Here is a 19,270-nt window from a genome sequence, read left to right on the forward strand (position 1 = left end):
TTTCAGCTGAAGATGAAAAAAACCCCAGCCACTTCTCCTAGGCTTCCCTCAGACCTCTCCCCTCACTGAGTGAAGCCAAACTGGATCCCACAGCACACTGTTAAACTTCTGCTGGAGCCACAGTGTGGGCATGCTTGAGCCCTGCCCCAGCACAGAGGAAAAAACAAAGTGAAAGAATTCAGGCTGTTACCTCCTGAGCAGCTCATTCATTTGTGTGTGCTGTGGTTTGCCACACTGCTGACAAACAGGGGAGTTGGTCTGACCACAGGCCCTGTGCTCTGCCACCTTGCAAACTCTGTGGAGCACATGCCTAACAGCAAAAATGTACTTCAGGAGATTTTAAACAAAGGATGCATACATATGTATACATACATACATATATATTTTTATATATGCATACACAGACAACTCCTAGAAGGTAAATTTTAATGATGTGTATTACAGGACTGGCTGGTCCTGAAAGTTGAACAGAAAATATTGAAATAAATCCCAGAAAATGTAGAGTCTAGAGTCAATAGCAAAAGATAAATGACGCAGTCACAGGATTACAATAGATCTATTTCTTCTCAGGTACACTTTTTCTCTCATGTCATACCCACAATAAACAATTTATATGTGTCACAGCTATATAACCTTGTCCATGGTAAAAAAAACCACTGGCACATAATGTGACAGACTAAAAATGAGCCTGAAAAATCCCATATACAACTGAAACAAGATTTTCCCCATGAAAAAGTAGGAAGAATTTTGAAAAGCTTGAGAAATGCAATGACCCAGTTGGGATTTCTCCACAACTGATGATCTAACACTCTCTGTTTCTACAGGAGGTGAACTGAAATCTTTGCTGATTCCATGTCATCAGAGCCCTGCTTTTAAAACAACCTGAAGAAGTTTAGATCATGCTGTGTTTTAGCAAGGTCTGTGTTCCTTTCCAACTGTACTAACTCCTGCAGACTGCAGACCAGTGATGTTAGTAAGTCCTTTAGGTATTCCTCATACCTCGGTGTCATACCACATGAAAAGATATGCTATTTAACACACTATGCATACAAGTACTCCCAAAGATAAAAGCTTTTCCTCCCCTACACTCCTATTTAATCTCAATGTTTCTCATGACAAATGCTATTAGTTCAGCCTGTTGATGATGATAAACAATTCTAACTTGGGACTTTACCACTGAACTCTTTCTGAAGACTTTTTTTTTTGACACATAGGAAGCCAGGCACTGCTTTGTAACATGTCTGCACATAAACCCTGAGCAATTTTGTCAGCAGTTAAGAGTACAAGGCTGTGGTACACCAGCAACCATTAACAGATGCACTGGAGGAGTCACACAAGGCCCATGAAATTCCATCTCAGAGCACAGAGAAAATCCACATTTTGAAACACATCTCCCAAAAAAACAGCACCAAAATCTAAGCCAAATAAAACCATGATCCATGCTCAGGAGTGAATGTAGGAGCTCAGACAGAGGTTGCCTGCTGTGGATGTAAACGTTCCATTAGCTTCATTAGCAACAGCATTTTAGCACATGTCCAAGAAGTATTTCTGTATCAGGGTATTATCTATCTCTCCACTTGCCAAGTATGCTGCAGGCCATCCTCTGAAAGCATCCACATCCATATTTAAAGAAGGTTTAAACTGAGCCAAGCTTGTGGGGTCAACATGTACAAACTGACACTGTGCCAACTTTTCTTTTCTTTTTTTTGGTGAAATTATACTGATTCAGAGCAGATGGAGCTGGGGTCACTTGACTTTAATTGGAGCTTATATTCACTCTTTGAGTGTTCTGGTCATGCCTTTGGCTGAATGTAGTCCACACTGACTAGTGGAGATAACATTACTAGTGCAGTATCAGCTTTTGTACCCCTTGAATAGTTTTAGGGTTAATACTGCAACTACCTTGTCACATTTCTGATTTAAAAGGATACATTAATGGGCTAAAAGTCCACACATCCTAATCTGAGCATGCATGAAATCCACCAGAATTAATTAAAATGCTAAAACTGATATATTTTTTAAAATGTCTTTCAAATAAATGAACAGAAGTCTTTCTGATATCCAGTAATCACATATGCTCCCTTACTTTACTCCAAAGATATTTTTGCAGAGAAATGCCTGCTAGTTTGCAGGAAATTCTCCCCTAGCAGGGAGTCAGATGCTTGCTAATAGTGCATCAATCCATTGACCAACACTTGCTCAGTGAAACAGACATCTGGGTGGAAGTCAATACTTCCTTATTACTTCAGTGTTTGAGCCATGTCAGGATATGCACATGTATACACACAGGAAATCACCAGCAAATTTAAGGGCAATTTTCCAAAAGGCTGAAGAAATGGCTTGCAAATTCTCTTACCTGATCAGCAGGTCAGATTCTGAGTCCTCATTACATCCCTACAGGGAAGGGCTGAGTTTAAAACGTGGTGAGGTCAATATCTCATACTGCTCCAGTTCCCCTAAAAAAAAAAAAAATTAGGTTTTTACCATTCTGGACAAAGCTGGATCAAATTTGGATCATACCCTGAAAATGTTCTTCTAGAAGAAATAAAGTGCTAATGTTTCCAACATTCATTCCAGAAAAATAAAAAAAAAAAAAACACTGAAAATATCCCTCTAGTCATAAAATTTTCTCCTAATTTTAATTCAAACTCAGTTTTCAGCCACATAATACTATATGTATTTGAGCTATTGTTTACATTTCTATTTCCTTACAGTTTATTTGAACATTAATTTTAAATTGCAAAAATAATGGTTTGTAATGCACTCAACCAAAATTTACTTTTTACCTTGTTAATGCAGTAAACAGGGGAAAGTTGTTCATTTCACCCACATACAATTTTTATAGTACTTAGAATGATTGTGAACTGAAAAATTAATTACTTCCAGAAAGTTGGGGTAAGTGTCCACAGAAAGTGCCAAACAAGAAAAATCAGTTGCTGTCTCAAAGAGTTTGTAATAAATTGCAGAACAGGTGGAAGAAAAGAAACACTATTCTCTTGGCATTACAGCTGGCTGGAACTAAGCTCAGAATGATTTACTGAGCCGACCAAAGTCACACTGGAAAGTAGTGTTACAGACAAGAACTGAAAACAGCTTTGCTTTTTTCCAGACAAAAATGTTTACTGCACACTTTTTATTCTTTATAACTATCAAGATACTGAGGTTTTGAATTTATAAATATGGGAATATTCTCTGTTTTGCTCTTAAGGGCAAGGAAATAAATAAATAATAAGGAAAGAAAGCTTGCAGCTGGTCACGGCTTACATCTCAGTCCTGAGCAAGACTTTCTGATTAGGTATGATGTCCTAGAATATTCAGCAACTGCAGCAACACAAGGGCTGCTCCTGCAGAAAGCAGCCTCAGCTGTGGCTGGAGTTGATTAAAAATGAGGAGGAGTTGAAGGAGAAATTTTATATTCAGCAGTTCCACAGTTTCTGACAAATGTTTGGGTTTTCATGGAAAACTACCAATTGGGAAATTTCTTAGAAAGAATGAAATTTATTTCTGCTTAGCAAAGAATGAGTTACAGAAAGAAACATGTGGCACAAGGGGTGAGATTTCTATGAACCCTCTGCACAGCTATCACCACAAGAAACAGGAGCAGTTTAATATCAACTAAAGCTGTACAAATACAATTGGTTTTCACTTGCTGCCTGGGTTTGGTTTCAGGTTGCCCAAAAGGAAAAAATGTGTGGATTCCTGTGAAAATGAGAACATTGTTAAGCAAACATCTGCGGTTATGTCAATATTCTCAAAGCACCCCATTAGAGAAGCACTGCTCTTTTCAAAACCAAAACAATTTTATTTAAAATCAAAGTATAGATTTAAGGATTTTTTTTTCAATGAAACATTCCAATTCTTTTTTTTTTTTTTTCTGAGTGAATGTTGGATAGGGAATCAAAGTATATTTGGGTTCATAAACAGATGAAGTTAACCCAGATCATAACTTTTCAATAAACAAAACATTTAACAATAAAATGTGCCCCATTCCTGTGTCTTTTTCTTTCCAATATTTAGCCTCCATGTCTTGCATCCAGAGTTATGGGAGAAGTCCCTTCTGTGAACCATCAGTAGAAAGGGAACAAGAACACAGAACCTTTCCTTTCTGGCTTACAACACAACCAAAGGAATGAAAGAGTAGTACTGAACAGCCAAAAGCACAAATTTATCCATTCAAAGATGAATAGATGTAAATTTACTTTGAATGTAAATACTTCAAGACATAAATCTGAGACTGGGCTCATCAGCTGGAGGCTTTAAGGAAATGCCCATCATTTACTACAGCTGTGAGAAAATGAACATGTGTTTAGGATGTTCTCCTAAAGCAAAATATTTATAAGAACTAAAGCATTTCATACAGTAACAGTGTCTGAAATAAGATGTTGCCGTCTTTGGGAACACTTGCTTGGGATAGTTATGGTTACAAAAGTAAATTTACACTCCAGCAGGTAAAGAAAATGTATAATGCCCAGTTATGGGAATAGCCATGATGCAAAAGATCTAACATGAAGTTACATGAGCAGATTGGCAAATTTATCCAAAGGCTGACAAGTTATATGCTAATTCCTAATAACATGCTGTAGGGGTAAATATGAAAACAGCAGCAAAGTGTAAACCAAAAGACAATAACTAGACTGTGCCGGAGGTAAATGAATACAGGAAACTTCTAATCATATGGAGAGTGATGAAATTATTAAGAAGAGTCATCAGGAGAAGGGATCAATGCTATTTGAAGATGTGAATTTTCTAAATTTATGAAAGGGACTGTTTACAAAATCCCAGCAATGAGAAATTAATTTTATAATTTGAGTCCCTGGTACCTGATGTGCTGATGACTTAAGTACCTCGGAGGAGATTCAATCATCTTTTGTTTGCATCATTTTTACAAGCAATTATGCTTGAACCTTCTATCAATTACCAGGAAAAAAGCCCTTCCACAACTAGTTTCTGCTGTTTTTATTTCACTTCCCACTGCAGAAGTGGAACATGCTATAGCTAGACAGAAAACACTGGGCTATGTAAACTGGCTTGCCAAACCCACAAAATTCTTTTAGGCAAAGAGTGGCATTCATAAGCTTAGGAAACAGGCAGAAATCAGTTTATGTAAGAATTTTCCCTACAGTCAGATTATTTGGATCAATTAAACACCCATAGTGGAGTGGGTTGGACCATAATATCTCTTATAACTCAAACTATTCCAGGATTCTGTATATAAGGACTATTTTCCTGTCCATTGGTGTACCTTCAGTTTCCTAAAATCATCCAAGAATTTTACCCAGTAGACTTCTTATATAGATTATAGACCTTACCCATAGCACTGATCTCTTCTGCAGCATATCCCATTTGTGGTATTAGTTTGAGAGCTAGGAAGCATTTACCATCCACAGTGAATACAGGATGATTCCTCCCTGATCCCTCTGCAAGCCTTGATTTACATGTCCTGTGTTCCCTCCACTCTCCAGCTCACCATTTTCCTGAACCTTTTTTTTTTAAGGTAAAGCAGTATATAGAGTATTTTTACCTTATTAAACCAACTTACATAGACTATACATGATAATTTAGATGTGGACATTTTTCATTACTATGGTAATATATTTTCTAGTAGTCCTAATACTGTAAAAATGACAAAACTACTTTCTGAGTGAGTTGTTCATAGTTTTGGGGTTTTTTTTCCTTAGGTGAGAAGTCTTCTGGCAACAAAACCTTAGCATGAGGGCCATTTCACTCCTCTGATCCCCTTGCAGAATTTTTGCTGAATTTGCAGTTCTATAACTCAGGATACATTTTTCACTCCTATGACAGGTGGCTCCACACAGGTGTGCTGGGACTGTGGAGCAGTCTATCAGCCTGTCAGCTGCTGTAGTCATTCCCACTAATAGACTGCCAGGTCTCCTTTGTTATCCTGGAAACCTATCTTTTCATTTTCCTTTTTTATTTTTTTTGAGGGATTGTACTCCTATTGTGAGCAAAACTGTTGAAATTCAAGTTTCATTATTAATTCTTCAGCAAGTCTGTATGGGCAGTCCAGTTTGCTTTAAAATATCTGTGCCTCCTCATAAAATATCCCACAACTCCTGCCTGGACATATGTGGTGCTCTACACATGCTCAAAACCCCAATCTCGCCTTGCTTAGTGAAATCAATTTTGTCATTGCAGTTTTGGCCAATAAAGGTTCTTCACTTCTCTGGAATTTTAAGGACATTATTAAGAGAAAACACTCTGGTTCTCCAAAAGAAATCACAAGAACAAAAGAAAATACTAAAAGAGCAAAAAGCATCCATGTTTTTGTTTTGTGCTGCTCTCTGAAGATATGCTTCAGCTACAGGGATTGCAGACAGAAAACCTGTACAGGTAAGTTCAGTATATCACCTTAGCCTGGCTTATTTTGACTTGCTAAAACCATGTAAATTACTTTATAAAAACACACATTGTATTCCAGGGCAGCCTAAAATTTAGGCCTAAGCTGACAATAAACAGCATAACGTGAAAGCAGAGATGTGCCCTCAGCCAAGTCCCTGGTCCAGAATTCCTAAAATCATTTACTGTTTAAAACACTGAAAAGTGAAAGTTTGATGAATCTAAAAATTACTGTAACCCCAACTGAGCTTGTTTATCTTGTTCCCCTCTGACACAAAGATTTAAGTTACTCTCATAGTTTAGCTTATAAGCCAACTCCATGGCATTAGTTTGTCAATCAGTAGTTCTGTTAGAGTTAACACAGTGCTCCAATACCACTGCAAGGGGGAAAAGCCAGCAAGTGCTCAGAGCAAAAAACCAAAGCCGATTAGCTCCATGGAGACTTGTTTCCACATCAGACTGCATGGCTTATTGCTTCTCAAAAAGACTGCAGTGTCAGGCATGCCGGGCTGGTGACACTGAAATTACACAGACACACACAAAAATCAATTTGTGAGCAAAACCAGCTGAAGATTGTGCATGAAATATGCCCAAAGCATATGGGGGGAAGTGGAGGGGAGCATTTACATTGCTATGTACTCAGCTCTGGTCTCAGATCTTTGCAATGCTGACAGAGGTGGACATTTTTTGGTATCTCTGATCATTGTATTCAAGCAGTTGCCTCTTAAGGTCCTGACTTTATAAACTTTCCCATTCAGCAGACACTTAAGCATCTCTTTCAACCTGTTCAAGTGGCACATAAGCAGGTTCTAAAGTGTTTTGATGAATAGCATGGATCAAAGTATGTGCTTAAATGTTTTGCTAAATAATTAAAAATTGGCTTGAGAGCTGGCATAAAGACACTCACTGAAAATTACCAAGCTTTATGAAAATTAAATGAAGCAATTAAGCTTAGCTTTCCTATCTATTCTTCCAGAAAGGCCTATTAAGTCCAGCTTTTCAGCCACACAAGCTCTGGTTGTTGGAAGTGTCAGGATTGGTAAGTCTAGGGTTAGTTAAAACAAAGCATTTTTATATAAGGGCCTTGATATGTACAAGGTGCTTTGTATACCTCTTAGATCAAGGTAAACCCTGAAGGAAGGCCTTAGAGAAACAGCTTAACAACATAAAATAAAAATCATTTATACTTTCATCTTCCTTAGGAATGCATCTTGCAATAGGCAACTATAGCTACAAAAATTACATACTCTTGTTGAGGCAAGGCTGATATCCCTACTTTCACTGTACTCATTCCCTTTTGCACTACTTCTTCAAAGTCTCTGAGAATATCACTTTCCCTGACCCTTCCTACACTTATGTTAATCCCCAAACTCTAATCTTTCTAAACTTGAATAAAACTGGTTTGTCTACACCAGACTTGTTATTCAGGCAGCAAAGCTAAAACCAAAAAAGATGAATAGGCAAAGTTTACAGGGAGAGGAGACAAGTCTGTTCCCCATGCAAGGGCCTGTTATGTATTTCATTGCTTAAAAAGATCTGCAGGAACATTTGAATTCCAGAAAAATGTTGCCAGCTGAACTGAGAGTTTATTTTAATTTGTGAAAAGCTGAGTTCATCTTGTGAATTTATTTCAATGTGTTTTGCTCAGTTGTCCTTTACCATCAGCACTAAGCCCCAGGAAAGTTTGTTTTCCTGTGTAAAACCACATCAAAATCACATGGTAAGAGAGTCCTTCATACTGAAAAAGCAAAACCATACATGGAAGAGAGAAACACTAGGAAAGTGTTAAGAAATTTTTATGGTATCCCTCGGGATGAATTAAGAGCACATTTGTACTTGAACATAAAAGAAAAATGTGATAGACAACGTATTGGGCAGAGTCCTACCACACTATGTCACAAGCAGATTGCTTATATACTCTTGGACCAGCACCCACCCTGAGAGCTCTTGAATGAGCACCTCATCCCAGCCTTGGCTCTACTGCCCCAAGGTGGCCCCTGAGCACTTGCAATCCACAATGGCCACAAGACAATGCTGAGGCTGGCTTTTCTCTCACCACCAAGGGAAATTTTCCACTCATGCAAGGAATTTGTTCTGCCTCTGGCACTCCTGCTTTCAGCCAATTTAACCCCTTCTTGTAGTTGGGCCTTCTTGCCCTGTGTGCCAGATCCTCCCTCAGTCAAGTTACCACTGCCAGTTATAATCTCCCCTTCATCAGAAATCAATGCCAGCAGAAAAGACTTGCCTAAAATTGTACACCCAATTAGAAGCGAGATTAAGAGTAATACCAAGATCTCATCACTGCTAGAATGTCATCTGCTAGACTAAGAGCTAATGACTGCAGGACAGCTCTCACTTGGAAAGTACATGCACCTTGTTAAGACAGTTATTCATTGCAAAACTATTTAAAGAAGATGGAGAAAAAGAGTACATGGAAATATGGAGAAATGGAAGTTATGAATAGAGCAGCATAGCAAAGTCAAGAAAAAGTTTCATCATCATATAGGATGACACACAAAAGCAGAGGTTAAAATCAAGGCTAGAATATGCTGGTCTAAGTTATCACAAAGACATTCAGAGCAAATTTAATGCTCTGAAATCTATGGAGTTCACATAAATGTCCTCTACAGATGAGGCTTAAAAAAAATCACAATCTCTTTAAAGTGAGAGGGTACAGATCAAATGACTGCTGCTGGGTTCCTGAAATTCAACTTTCAGAGCCATGCAGTCTTATAATATACATAACTAAAATTTACCTTTTCAGCCTGTCTGGAGTCAGATATCCAATTGCTTTTGCCAACAGGGAGTCTGATCTCTTGAAGCAATGCACATCCATATCTGCCAACCCACACCCATGAGGCCATGAACTAAACCCCACAAACTTGTTTCTTCCTCTGTCCCTTATTTTATTTTTAACAAAATGCTCCTGTGAACAATAAATATTTAATTTTCAGAATTAAAAAAGGACTTTGGGTTTAGTAGATGGCCTCAATCTAGTTATAGTATCAGCAGTTTTTCCCTCTAGGGAGTAATTAAGGGAAAGCTCTGGCCACAATGCTAAACTGTGATAATGACAGAATTTAAAATCATTTTCATACCACATGCTGCATTGCAGTTCATTTCCATATGCTCTGCCTTCAACAAAGGTGTCAAGCTTATAAAGTCTCCTGGGCAAAAGGATGACCAAAGCCCCAATGCCTGCAAGGAAGCTCAGGGGAAAGACACACATTGTCAGACTATATGTGATAAGGTCTCCACATTATGAAGTTGGCAGGCAGGAAGTAAGGCAGCCCTGGAGATTTTGACTATATTTGTCTCTGTCACACAGTTAGCACATGAGATTAGTGATGTTTTGTGGGAGATTCACCTGGGCTATAAATTATTTGTTGATAATGGACGTTTAGTACACAGCTCCTGCACTCACCCCTAAAGCTGGTGAATAGTTATGGTGAAGCAAATTTCCATGGTCCACACTTTACAACACATTATAGATGAGAGTATCCCCTCACTCCAATGCTATATGGAGAAAAAAATAGCATTATAGCCACATTACTTAGTAGGTCACTGCTAACTTGGGTGCAGCATTGCCTTGACAGTTACATTGACTCTAATTCCAGCTCTGCCTTTTTCAGCAGAAATGAAAAGACCCTTAGGGGAGGTCATTTGCCAGACATCCCATCTTGGGCTGGAAAACAAAACTATTGACAAGAAAAATAGGGCCACCAAGAGCAGCCTCCACATAATATTTATATATGAAAATGATACAACTAAAGAAATACTCTAGGGGGAAAAAAAACCCAACAACAAACAACAAAAAAACAAAACAAACAAAACAAAAAAAAACCCCACCACAAAACAGCCAAGCAACCAGCTTCTGAGCAGCATCAAATATCTTTGTATAATTCATACAATTTTTGTCTCTTATTTTGATCACCTTCAAGTTCACTAAAATCAGACCCAGCTATGTAAGGTGGCAGAAGAATAAATATTTATCACACACAGAGCTGGTGATCATACCTGGGAGATCTCCCTAGTGGACGTAATAGAATAAGAGCAGGGAAGGAGGCTGACAAGAGAACTGGGAATCAGAAACATGGTTAGTGTGGTACATGGAAGTAGCAAGGAAGGGACACATCTCACAAGAGGAAGGAGTGAAGTGGGAGCAGGAACTTGGTGAAGGGCATGGGGAGCAACACATGGATTGGCAGAAGTGAAACCTCCAGGCTCATAGGAGCAAGGCAAGGTTAAAAAGAAAGGTATTTAGCAGTGAAAACCACCCACTGAAGAGTTGAAAATGGGTTCCTTGTATACAGCTAGGCCAAAAGGATGCACCAGAGGAAGTGTGGCCAGCAGGTCAAAGGTGATTTTCACCTTCTACCTCACTCTCATGAGACCCCACCTGGAGTGCTGCATCCAGCTCTGGGAGCCCCAATGTATAACAAACATAGACCCATTGAAGCAAGTCCAGAAAAACCCACAAAGATGGTCAGAAGGATGGAACACCTCTTCTAGACAGGTGAGAGAGTTGGTATTGCTCAGTCTGGAGAAGAAAAGGCTTCAGGGAGCCCATTCCAATGCAAAACAGGCAGAAGAAGGCTGGAGAGGGACTCTTAACAAGGGTGTACAGTGACAGAACAAGGGGAATGGCTTTAAACTGAAAGAAGGTGAGTTTAAATAAGACATTAGGAATAAATTATTTCCTGAAAAGGGTGCTAAAGTATTGGTAGAGGTTGCCTAGAGTAGTTGTGCATGCCTCATCCCTGGAAGCATTCAAGGCCAGATTGGAAGGGAGTTTTGAGTGCCTTTTACTTTTCTAGTGAGGAAGAAGTTGCTCCTGCCCAAAACAAGGGTTTGGAAGTAGATGATCCTGAAGGTTCCTTCAATGCAAATCATTGTATAAAAAAGAGTAAAAAGGACTCAGACAATCCAGAAGCATAAAGGATTGGAAAGGTATTGTCTAGAGGAAATGAGCAAAAAGGCAGGTGACACATTCCTCCTCAGCCTGGATCAGAGTAAGAGTCCTGAAGCTCATCACTCCAAGTCACCCAGAGATCTCCACAACATAGAAAATGTTTCATTCTCTTTTTGGGTGCTCGTTCACACAGAGAACAAAGATCTGACACTTCACCACCTTTGTTCTGGTATCAGGCTTTGGAGCCAGCAGCCTGAAGAGCCTATTTCTCTTGGTGGTTTTTATAGCTTTCTTGTATGATGGTGTAGTACAAAAACAAAATGAGGGAAGAGAACAGATTACTGTTCTAAGCAGGTTAAAATCACCTTTTAAATAACAAGGACTCTTAAAATAGCATTATTGAGGTTAAACATTTCATTCCTCATAACTTAGAAAATCCTAAATTTTGGTAATTTCCAATTCTGAAATGCTCCAATTCTGAATTCTTGTTTTGATGTATCATTATGGTAGCACTATCTGTGTATGGTAACTGTGAATGTTGCTCCTGTGAAATCATATTTCATACTACTTTCCACCTCCTAGGGTACAAAAAAAAATGAATGGGGGGGGGGCAAGAGACAAACAAAACAGCAAAATTTCGAATAATGTTTATGTACATGTATCCCAAAAGCAGGAAGTTTTGAACATACTCATTTTAAATTGGAATATCATTCATTCAGTTGTATAGACTCAGACTGTTTACTTCCAGGACAAACCTAGAAAGATACTGTAACTTTTTCACCTTGGCTAAAATGTATATCTCACTAATTCTTTGAGGTTCCTCTGTTTCATCTCAAATCATTCATCTATTCATCTCTAAACACACCAAAAACAGCAAAACTTGTCACAAAGGCTTGAAAACTTATTTCCTTTGGGTTTTTGTTTGCTTAACATAGACTGTCAAGGAATCAATACCTATTCTCATATGCACACAAAGACAAGTAATGTTAAGCATGCATGTGAATAAAAGACAAGCAATAGATTTTATGCAATTGGGACACTGCATAATCTAAGTTTTTTAACCCCTTCAAAGACCTTTATAGAACTAATTAAAAAAGTAGAAAAATATCTATCTCAATTAGGACCATATTTGCTTACGTAATGTTTTTCTGCAAATGTGGCGACAAGGTAAATTTTAAACTCTGTGTGAAACCAATATATTGGGAAAGAAATAAAATGTTCTACATGCAATGTTTCAGGAAAGGGCTGGACACTCAGGACTGACAAAGTGGTGGACAATTTTTCCAAATCCTCTATTTGTTTCTGTTATCCAGAAGGACAGATTAAAATTCCCAGTAGCATTCTTAAGCCATTGCACTGATTGCAAGTATTCTGATAATATAGTCAGGAAATGGGAACAACAGTATGTGATTTGTTGCTACCCCTAAATGAGAGATCAAATTTCAATAACTACATTTCAAATACTTGCAATCAGCATTATAACAAAAGACTTCAAACACACAACCTCAAACAAAAAAAAAAGAAAAAGCAGTTCTATAACTGTAAAGATTACATTTATTGAGCATATTTTTGCATGCTATTATTCACCAAGACCTACCTTATTTAGTAGAAATTATTTGTTTGTATCTTCTTTATAAATTTTGAATTGAAGCCCAAGTTCATGCACATTATGATAACCAATATCTTCTTTCTACTGTTGGAAGAGACCCCATAATTATACGATTAGTACAGTGAGCATAGTTCCATTTTTCTCCAAGAACACTGCATCCATAAGAGAAAAGTCTGGCTTTACTTCCAGAATCTCAAGTGTGTCTCTGGACAAGAATGACTTCTCACTACACAAATGCAAGAGAGGTAAAGATTATAGATTATACAGAGATGGGGTGAGCTACACTAAGGTTAGGCTAAATGATTTCCTGCCAACAGGGTAGACAAAGAAAGAGGAACAAATGCTGAGAATTTTCAGCAATAGACATCGTTGGCTTAACAGGATTTAGATGTTCTATACATATAAATTATACCCACTTACTCATGGTGTGTTACCGGTCAACAATTACATGAATATTCTCAGCAGAGCTGGGGCCTTCTGCATGTCTTGCTATAATAAATGTGCAGTTTATGAAATGGTTGGAAAAGAAATGAAACAAACATATAATTATTTCTCTCTTGGGGGCTGAGAGAAAACTTTGTTTCATTTTGATCTTAACACAAAGGCATGACCCATGTGAATCAAAACAAGGGAAAAAGTTTACATGAACTGGAGAACCAAGTAGTACTGATATTTTGCATAAATTTTATGAATTAGTCTCCTTTGTGTGCTCCTTGATAACAAATTATGGTCTGGGGACAGCTTCTGCAGTGGATCAGTGGTTCGGACTGTGAATTACTTTGGTGACCCACAGGTCAGCAAAAAGCCTTTGTTCTCTATTAAGAATGTTGTACTGATACATTCAGCACATTTCCAGAAATAAGTAAATAAAGCTATAATTCAGCTGCCTTCACCTTAGACCATGAAGAGCCACTGACCAGGATAAAAGACATCAGGTTGGCATTTTATGTCATACCCAGATGCAAGCAGCCCCTGAAGTGACAGGCACCCGAACCAGATGCCACATAGGCAGCACGTAGTGGTACACCACAATTGTTAATCAAGGAGGAGACAGAGAGCTAGAGACAGGAATGAAAAGACCTAAGTGCACTTATACATCACCAGCAGAATAAAAGGGGAGTGCAGCAGCCAGTTCTCCTAAATTACCAGTAGTTTCATCATTTTACTTGGAAGGAGTGGATTCTGCTGCCAGAGTTTTTATCCAACCTGTTTTCATGTTTAAAAGAGTGGGAAAGCTATACTGAGTTTACTGTAGTATAGCACAGAAAGTTAATTTATGGCAAATGGGCTCAGCAAGTGCCTGCAATCAATGGCTTGAGTATGGCTCAATGTCTTTTCCCTCATCAAGGGTGAGTCCCAGAGCCCAGGTGAATATTTATGTTTGGCAAATACTTCATCTAGCAATGACAACATTAAAGCATGTCCTTTTTATTATTCCCTTCCCTCAATGGTCTCTCCTTTTCCGTAACTCATTAAAAAAAAAAATAAAAATCAAAGCCACCAACACATTTCCACACAGAATTTTTCAAGAGTCCAGACTCTAAACGAAGGTCATCTTTCACATTTGCAAGGTTTCAAAGCAAATATTCAATCTATACAGTTCTTTTATACCAGAAAAAACTTAGACTTCAGTGGGTGTAAGTCACACAGCATCTTTCTGTCAATATTACATGTGCCCTTTGGGTACAAACACAGCCATCAAACTAGAAATGTATGGAAACTTGAACCTTGCTGCTCTTTGGGCCAGGTGAACTTTTTTAGCCTATGTCCTGCTGAAACTCAGTCTTCTAGTCCCTAAAATCCCCAAAACTATCATCAATAACTTGAAATTTAGCTTGAAAGGCCTATTTTAATCAAAGTCATCAGAAGAAGTCAAAGTTTTTAATTAAGAAAAAGACAGATTTTAAAAGTCTATAAGATCACAAGTGTGTAAGAACCATTTCCACAGACTTCATAATCTAGTTTAGTTTAGAGAAACTGCTTTGAAACTATACTTTGAAATGGCTGCTTGAAATCCATGGTCATTCATTCTAATTTTTAATATTTAGGAAATATAAGCAAAACCCAGTGCAAGCCAATGCAAGTGATAAACCTACCAAATTTTTTAAGCATTATGCACAGCTTTATAAGATAAGGCCACCCACTCACCAGCTGCAGCTGAACAAGCCATGTGCTAGCAGAGACAAATACATACACAATAAGATACAAGTATGTCATCCAATAATAAACAGCTACACCAAAAATCTTAAACCAAAAAGTTTCATAAGTTTTAAAGCAAAGTTTTAAAGGGTGGGGAATTATTTTAGCCATCCTCTTCTTGGGATGTAGGGCCACATTGAGCCTTACTTTTGCAGAGAGGTTGCCCTTTGAATAGAAAGCCACTTGTCAGCAGCTGAAACTTCACAGCATTACTATCTAGGATTTGGCACATCAGTAGGATACTGAAAACTGAGGCATCAAAGGCACTGGGAAACAGCAGGAATACTGATTATGGCACAGCTGCACATGGAAAAAGGGTAAGAATTCCAGCCCATGGAGAATTTTATGGAAGCTGTATTCTGCTGGACCAACCTTTTATTAATGATGTAGCCACAGGGGTTCATTAGGCATCCGCAAACTACAAGGATTTTACATATAGCCCAAACAACAGGTAAATTGTAGCATATACCTTTGTATCGGGAAACTGGAACTAATTCCATAAGTCACTGAAAACTCAGGCTGCCAACCCATTCTTTGACCTCTGTTCCTTTGACCACAGCCATGAATAAGTCCTGCCTCTTTCTCTGGCAACTTTCCATTCAACCTAAGTGCCATTCATTACAACTACAAATCAGCATCTCAACCAAGAAGTGAGGCTTTTAGAATTTAACCATAGTTTGCAAAATTTACCAGAACCTATCTATTTTCTGGCAGTAAGTGGCTGCAATTGTCATTGCTAAGTTGAAGCCCACTTATAAATCAGCTGAAGGGAATAATTAACAAAACCGTAATGAAAATATGATGGCATGTTATTGGCAAAGGAACATGGAGAATTTCATAGTGGGTCATAATGGAAATATTAGTCAGTATGGGAGTTCTTCACAGTTTAGGAGGCATGTCCCATTAAGAGATCCATGATTTATTTCATGTTTTGATTGTCTTCTAACCTATGACTTTTGACTTGCCATATCAAGTACACTGTCTGATAACAGATAAGAACCAGAAGAGTTAATTGAACAGCTAAGTGATAAAGACTAATAAATCCCTGGATTTCTATCTGGTGAGTACATTTTAATAGGTAAGGGGAAGTAAGTAAAAGCCAGGCAGGGTGACTCATCAGTTCTAGCAATGTAAGAAAATTAGATTTTAAGTGGAAAAAGATGTTTCCTAGGAAACTGCATGATCTGCTTGTGGAACATCAAACAAGAGCAATTTCCTAACAACAGCCATGGCTAAATTGATCTACTGCACCTCAAACAGCTTTATCAGTGAGAGAGAGATTGAGTCTCTTTTATACTTTCTTAGTTACCATCATCAATTTGTCTATTATTTGACTCCTTCAGCTGTTACCTTTCTGACCTTCCACAAGTACAAGTATGATATTTGCCATTATCTAATTGGAAAGCACATTTTGCTTTCCCTCATCTTTTCTGTCTCTCTTTTTTGCAGCAAGCTCTAGATTCCACTATTGCTGCTGCCGCTGAGCCAGAAAGATGTGAGCATGTATCATGGTATGCAGCAGGCATAAGCTCAAGGAAGTGTTCTGTTTAAAACCCTCCACTTTGCAGCAATGGAAAGTGAGCTGCAACACAAGCAACCTCCAGGGTTCCCTGCTCTGAGATGTTCAATATACAGTACATTCAGCCCACCTATACAATTTACACTGGATCAAAATCAATGTCTTTCCCTTTACACTGTCTACATTTTCATTCCAACAAATTTAAACCCTCACATTTCTGTGAAAGCATATAACACTTTGCATTTGGCACAAAAGAGATCAAGTATTTCAGATGCTAGGGTGGAGAACATTTGTTCTTCTTGATAATTTCCAATGCAGATTGTTCAATATGCATAAGTTATAACTGGTGCAAAGCAGAGACTGTCTTCAGAGCATGACCACGGATTTCTGAGCATAAATCAGCGCATGTGCTGACTGTGTGCAGTCAGACAGGGAATTCTAGTACCAGGCAGCTCCTTGGCACTCATGCTACACACACACAGCTCACATGTGTCCTGTGACACTGAGCAGCAAAGGCGCATCTGCTCAGCAAAGATGCTCTCAGAGCACTTGGTTTTTTGGACATGCTTCTGTGCATTTAATATGTGCATGCACACTGAATCCCAGGTATCACAAAGCAAGCAAATTTACTCTAGGTGCACACATAGAGATGCACTCTATCCTAAAGCCAAGGCATTCAAATTACGCCTAGACAAAATTTCCTGGCAGAAAAGTAAGGTATGTCTGAGGAAACCCAAATGCCTGGTAGCTCTAATCCTGGCCACTCTTGAGCTATCACAATGGATGAAGACAATTGCCAATTGTAAGAGCCAAAATTTAAATAGGCTGCCAAATTCAGCAGTACTGAAACATTTTCAAGTACACTGATTGCACAGAGTTACAAATGGAGAAAAATAAATAAGACCAAATCTGTTCATGCTTACAAAGTTGTCTACAGTGCAACTTGTGAAGAAATAAGAAACAGAGACATTTTGGGTCTCTTCCACATCAGTGCTGCTCTCATCAAAATGAACTAATACCTACTATAAGCCTATGTAATCAAGGTTTTATAATTACTACTGCTACTAATTTGGACATTGTGCTGCAGACAGAAATTATGAAATCCAAAATTCAGGAAGTCTATTCTAGGACTTGTAATGCCCAAAATAAAGCAACCTGTTCTAGAAAACATACTATGTCTAATTCCACACAAGCTGTCCTTCAATGTGAATTTCTCCACTATGAGCTGTGCATCAACAAGTCACACATGGAACAGAAAACCATGTGAAAGCCAGAAAAAGTGAGAGAAGAGAGTTTGTATTATGGATTTGTGGCTCAAGAGTCCTGTAAAGAGATAGCACGGGGAGAGTTATCCCACTGTAACTGATTCTTTGGATTTGGAACAATGATTTTACTGTCACCAAAACAAAGCTGGAAAGTCTATCCTTTTTCCAGCCTACTAAACAGAATAAAATTCCCCAGATCATGGTGAAGCCAATGGCAAACTGCTTAATATCAAGAATTACACACCCCCTACCACCATTACCATTCTCAGAAAGCTCACATAAAATCTTCTCAACAAAACTTTTATTCCTGAAGTGTTTTCCCCAACCTGCATAAAAAAAAAAAAAGCAACCTTCTTCTCCTTCCTCTCACAGTTTACAGCTTCATTCTTGGCTTAACACATATTTAGGATTAATGCTTTTATTTTAAAGGAGTAAGATTAAGTATTTTTAGCCCCTGTGAAACAAGATGATGCATGTTGCAATTGTCAAGTTCCTGTTAAATTGCATGTACCACATTCTGTAGCTCATAAATATTTAAGATGACTAAATAATTATCCTAGACTCCTCAACTTGCCTTTCTTTATTAGTTCCATGGGGAACAAGGAAAGCATTTGCTCTTCTTCAGCTATACAGACAATTATATAGCAAAATAACCTCTTTCTCTTGTTGGTGATGCTGCTATATGATTTTCTCCTATTTTGGTGTGAGAGAATTAGCTTCTTTCAGAGGACAGAAGAGACCCCACTTCTTCACCAGATCAATCCAGCAAGCCTGGCAACTTTTCCAAAATACCTCAGTCAAAGCAAACCCCACCTCTCTTAATTCCTCCTTAGCCTCCTGTTCCCAGTAGCAAAGGGTAAGAGCACCCTGAATTATACAGGATTCAGAGTGTCAAGCAGGCAAACGTGCCTTTGCTGGGAGCAGTTCAGTGGGGAAGTGACAGGGGCTTAATTGGTGCAGGTGTACCTATTTAAAGCAGTAGCTGTAAGGACTTGGGGGAAGAGGAGGGTGAGCCAGTAGCCCTCTCACCACGGAAGAGCATTGAACAGAATTTTTACTGTTGCCTTACAGCTTATTCTCCTCTCTGCGTGTTTTCAATGCAGCCATATGGTAGCGAGCAGACACTCGCAACCTAATAGCAGATGAAGAGCCCGCACTCTCTCGCAGGCAGCAGACCATGCCCCAGCAGTCGGAGTGGCAACACCCACCAGCAAAGCCAAGGAAAAAGAGCTGCCTCCCAGATGGCTGGGATGCAGAGCTTTGTCTCAAAGCCTGAGCTTCTTGCTCCTGCAGCTGTCAGATCTGTCACCATGGTTCGCTACCCGCTGCCACCGCCCCCACCCCTCTCCACTCCGGCAGTGCGAGAGGAGCAGAGCAGGAGCGCAGCACCGGCCCCCAGAGTGCCCCGC

Source organism: Molothrus aeneus, chromosome 1 (assembly GCF_037042795.1).
Source record: "Molothrus aeneus isolate 106 chromosome 1, BPBGC_Maene_1.0, whole genome shotgun sequence".
Taxonomy (NCBI): Eukaryota; Metazoa; Chordata; class Aves; order Passeriformes; family Icteridae; genus Molothrus; species Molothrus aeneus.